The sequence below is a fragment of the Glycine soja genome, chromosome 1 (genome assembly GCF_004193775.1).
Source record: "Glycine soja cultivar W05 chromosome 1, ASM419377v2, whole genome shotgun sequence".
NCBI lineage: Eukaryota > Viridiplantae > Streptophyta > Magnoliopsida > Fabales > Fabaceae > Glycine > Glycine soja.
In genome coordinates this window covers 54,731,956-54,737,498 of record NC_041002.1, presented here as the reverse complement: position 1 = coordinate 54,737,498, position 5,543 = coordinate 54,731,956, and the positions used below count along the sequence as shown (strand labels likewise).

The window sequence follows — 5,543 nt, the reverse complement described above, 5'->3', positions numbered from 1 at the left end:
GATTCTATAAAAGAAATCGTATCATAGGAAAAAAATACAAGTATTGAAAATATGATAAAAAAATTGGGAAGTGAAAATATTATAGTTAATATAAACAGTTGATTTTATGCAAAATATGATACTTAATATAATAAAGAAAGATTACAAAATTATAATATAATTTTTTTATATAATGCATATATAAATTGGGGTGAATAAGAATGGTTAGAAAGGTTCTTACTCTAGTAAGTATGAGGCATTGTGGATGACGCCCGTGTCCCTTTTTTTCTTTTTTTAGTAATTGGCTTGTATGGTAAAAATGAAATTGTTTTAAGTCTTTTCCTTCACCCTCCCTCACAGTTTTGTCTGTACTTACAAGCATTTGCTTTCTCTTTCTCTCTCACGTTTCTTTGTTTCGCGGGGAAAACGACATGTAAGATATTGATTGAGTGTTTGAAAACTTGTTCGAAATAATATGGAATTGATACTTATTAGAATTACTTTTGAATCAAAGCAGTTGTTTTAGTCATCATATAACCATATTGATATAAAATACGGGATTCACTAATATTTTTTATGAAGACTTAATTAGTCATCTTTAACATAATTCTTTTTTTAGTCACATTTTTTTATTCACAATATTATTTTGTTTAAGAAATTTGAGTTAACTTTCACTTCAAAGTCTTAAACATGCGCATGTTAGTTCAATTGAAGTGATTTATAATGGAGTATTTTTATTTTTATTTTAAAAATAAATATAAAATTCAGTATAATTTTTTTTATCCTATGAATTGAAAAATTTGGAACTCAAAATCAATTCTTGAAACTAAAACCACCTATGCAAAATAAAAATGATAATGGACACCCACATGTTATTTAGCTAGTATACATAAGTTGATATTTTCACGTGATCTTGGATGGCTTGTCGTAAAATCAAGTACCAAGTAATTTTGATTTTTGACAGTGAGAGGTGGAAAAATCTGACTCATGTCGTAATTTCATTTTGCAAGATTGATTTAGAATGTGACGGATGTGGGCTATACTTTGTCCTTCTAATAATTCAGGTTCTCATGGAGCACATTGAACCTTATGCAATATCCAACGGGACGATTTCTCTTTCTTATTTGTTTTTAATAGAATAATGGGAGTGTTTTTGTGCATTGGCCGCATCTTTATATTGAGGCAGAAAGCATTACAAACCTCTATGTCTATGGCTAAACATCTTGCGAATCGTTGGTCTGAACTCTTCAGTGAATCCATCTGTTAACACTGCTTAGATGTTGTTTTGTTTTGTAATTTATTGTTTCCTTGGCATTTGAGTATCTACGCTTCCTACTCTCTACAGAGTTACCGACACATAATTGTTAACATATATTATAACATCAAGGTACAGCAGAGTTGTATATAATTTCTTTTCAGCTTTTGTCTCATTTTCCATCCTAACTACAGGATGTGTGTGCTGACAAAAGCGCAAATGAGCAGTTCTTCATGGCGTTACCATGTGCAAATTTGTTGCTGCTGTCAGATTTTTTGCACAGCCACTGATGCAGAAAACCATTTGGTCTGAGGAATTGAAATCCGTTATCATATTTCTGAGAGTTACTATGCCAGGTGCTGGAGTTGATTTATGTCTATCATGTCTCGGATGATACTCTGTCAGTTCAGGTGGGTTGAGTGTAAGTGCAAGTGTTTGGATTCATAAAGTGATAACCAATAAAATATACTACTTTTTATAATGCTAAAAATAATTTTATCTTTTGGGGCATGTTATGATACTAGTAAGCATGTGCCCAGTGCCACCTTCTAATGCATCAAGTTTGATTCAAGATGATTGTGGTTTGTACAATGTCACGTTGACTGTAAGTTGAAATTTTGACTATACCAATTGAATAAATAAAATTAGTTCGGTTAGTTGCTTAGAATGTTCTATTCTATCTTATAGTATCTTACCATGTGATAAACTTTATCTGATAGTATGTTGTTATGTTATTATTGACTGCTCCATACTTTGAATTTTGGAAAAGATTTATAAAGTTACCAAACCAGTGTCGACGGTGTTTTATTATTGTGTGCTGGCAGCATAACTGCCATTGCTATTATGTGGAAAACACCAATACTAGTGCAACAAATCATCGTTAATGGGATTACCGCAAAGATAATTTTAAGCACTTATATTTGGAGGAAGCTTTCATAAGCTTAGATAGATATTGATCCGCCGAACATTGACTATCATGTCTGTTTCTCCGTGCTTTGGTGAATAATTGCATCCGCATTTAGGTTATGAATTTATTGCCTTGGATTGAGAAGTATATAAGGTCATTGTTCTTGTTACTATGCTCAAACTGGTAGTTGAATCCACTACAATAATTTTAGTGGCCTACCACTGGCATGAACAACTAACTGCCTGCCTGGCATGTTGGTTAGAGAAAACAAGCTACTGCTGCTAGGAAGTTGGCTGTGGCTGGAACTTTGTATTCTGTGGGACACTTCCACTGGTGGTTTTGATATTTCTGTTTAGATCTCTGGAATTTCCACAATGTTTGAGCAAATTAAAATAGAGTAAAGAGTGTTTCCACTATGATAGTTTAAAAATTCAATTACAAATTATTATAAATGATAAGTTAATTGATTTTTATAAGAATTTACAATCTTGGTATTGTCAATATATACTTTTTTTTTGCATTAACAACATGTAAAAGTTAAACTCATTAAAACAATAAATATTTGATAATTTTTTAGGATTTAATTTTTATGCACATGTAAAATATTTTGTCCTATCAACCAATAAGAAATTATGATATACAAGCAAGTTATTATAAAAGGCAATTAGATAATAATATAAAAATCTCTTTATATTGTTAATTTATAGGTAATTTTTTTCATCTTTTTATTATATTAAAAATAGAAAAGTGACTAATATTTATATTTTGAGCAGTTAAAAATATTTAACAGAATATATTAAACGTGTTTAGGATAAATTTTTCTATGAGTACAACACAGAATAAGAAGGATGTAAATTAAATTGAGTCTGCTAATTTAAATTCAACCACTTCAGTATTTGAAGAAAAATGAGGGGTGAACTTCTATATTTTAATCAGTGTCCTTCCTTTTGTGTCCCGCCGGCTACTAACACCCTGTCTCTTTTTCATGATTGTATTATTAATAATGGGAACTGCAGGTTCCAGGTTGTGTGCAAAAAATACTACTTTTTCTTGTAAGAGGAGTGTTTGATACGCAGTGAACTGAGCCGTTGTTGATGCAATTCGCCTATAAATGCAAACAAATCAAGGTATTTGATTTTTTTTTTTTGCATTTAAGGGTATACGTTTCTTTATTTTGGTACATGCTGATAGGATGACTAGGCTCAAGAATCTGTAATACCCTCTTATTAGCATATATTAGCTTTGTATTTTGGTCAATACCTACTTTTATTTTGTTTGCTGGTTCTTTTTCCGAGTTTGGAAAACTGTGTGATTTTTCTTAGCCAACATTGTGTGTAGATTTTTAGGCAAATGTTAAGTAAGAAAATTCCCCCCTCAATACCATGCTAGAGTTGCTTTTTTAGTATCAGAAAGTTACAACTTACAGGGGCAAAAACATTTTAGTCAAATATCTTGTTTCTGAAAAGAAAAATAGTTAAACTATTTTTTATGATTGAGCATAGGGCATTGCTGTTAGTGTACATCACAAATTTGGGTTTTGGACTAGCACACAATGAGGCCTATGCGTGAAGTGTTACATAAGTAATGGCATGGCCTCACTCACAATGAAAATGGGAGTAAGAAAATTAATCTAAGTTTATTAGCTGAGAGGTCTGAAACATGTTGAATGATGATGGGTGATGGACAATGATGAATGGGCAGAGTTGATGGTCTGACAGTGGACTTGTGAATCGTGACTGCAGCCATACATACAAAAGTCCTGTAACCATGTGAGGCTTTTCTGAGTTTCGTACGAATTATTTTGGTAGTTTGCTGACATTTGGCCATGATCTCTATCTCCTGAGGATCTAGGATACTTTCATCTGAAGAAAAAGGCTAAATACAGGACCACTCAACCAAACGGGATACTCAAGCCAGATACTGCTCAACTTTACATGTCTTTCTAATTTTGCCATCTATGCAAATTTATCACTGCTACAAACTCAGAAACTCAGCAGGCTGATGCAGGCAGGGAAGAAAGATAGATTATTTACTGACAGCACCAGGAAATCAAAATGATACAAGAGTTTCATGAGATGAAGACAGTAGGCATCATTAGAAATCTGTCTCCTAACCCCACACTTTATTTTATACTATATAGATATTATTTCCAATCTTGAGGCATGAGTCTCTTTTTCCTTTTTACTTTTTTTTCCCTCTTGAACTTACTACAAAAATCACATTTAGCTTTAAGAACTTGTTAATGTTGCCTGCCACAAGTTTCTACAAATTAGTAAGATAGATTTTTCTTTTCTATGCACTAATTTACCCAACTAATGTGAACTGATTCTGAATTCAGTAAAAGTGCTATCTATGACTTCCATGATTGACTATTTGCTATCTCATGACAAATTAACCGTTTTAACATAAATTGTGGTATTGAGAAAGAAATGGTGTTGTGGCAGAGAAAGAGAGAGGTACTAAATGAACCTATTAAAATGGGTGGCAGGGTACACTCTACTTTACACTTGAATTGAAAAATGATCAGTGGCATAGTGTTCATATATTATTTCTTTTTAAGTTTGCACTTGGGAACATTACACAAATTGAATTAATGAACTTTTGAAAAGGGAGAGGATGACCCCAACGACCTCTGCAAAAATTTGTCACAATGTGTAACCACTCTGAGGGCAAAGCTATATGTCTCTGCAGTGTGCACAGAACGGCCATCATAAAAGCCACATGCAAAGTGTACCGTGCCGCCCCCTCCTTGTGTGATACAACTTGGTAGCATATATATGGACAGAAATGCAATTATAAAATTCTCCCATGCAGTGATGCAATGCAACCATATTGATTTGTTTACCTTAATTTGCATGCCGACCGACATTGGATATTTCAATTATATATTTGTGGCAATGTTTTGTTGATAAGGTATTTGATTGTATCCGAATTTCTTTCATTCACGCTATAGACTTCAAAATCAAATCAATTGGTTAACATAATTGTGACTTTGACGGGCAGGGTCACAATTATATACGAACGAATATATTGGATCTGGTGAATCTAGGCACCTCTAATTGGACCAAGAAGACGAAAATGAAATTGTTAATAATTTAGTTACCTAGAAAGAGTATTGGCAGTATGGGCAGGCACATGTTGTGCTGGTTGGGGACATTTTAATTTTGATGATATGAACAAAATTTTGAAGTAAGGGAAGAGATTAAAATTTAAGGTTAAAATTAAAATATTTTAAATTTAAATTAAAATTTCATTTAATCATAAACATTTTATAAGATTTATCAAATAACAAATTAAATATTTTAAAATTTTAATTTACATCAAAATTACCATCACAATCACCATTATTGTCACAATCACTATGTCGTCATCATGTTAATGGTAACACGGTGGTCATGGCAG

General features: G+C 32.4%; 1 long non-coding RNA gene across 3 annotated transcripts; it reads left to right on the top strand.

Moving 5' to 3' along the window:
- The first annotated feature begins 1,039 nt into the window (after positions 1-1,039).
- Positions 1,040-5,028, top strand: LOC114423869. Of its 3 annotated transcripts, none has more exons than XR_003668947.1 (3): positions 1,040-1,366; positions 1,462-3,268; positions 3,644-5,028. It is a non-coding gene; the product is annotated as an uncharacterized LOC114423869 (long non-coding RNA). The 3 variants fall into 3 exon arrangements; XR_003668946.1 differs by having other exon boundaries at positions 1,449-3,268; XR_003668945.1 differs by having other exon boundaries at positions 1,040-1,644; positions 3,158-3,268; positions 3,644-5,021.
- The last annotated feature ends 515 nt before the right edge of the window (positions 5,029-5,543 follow it).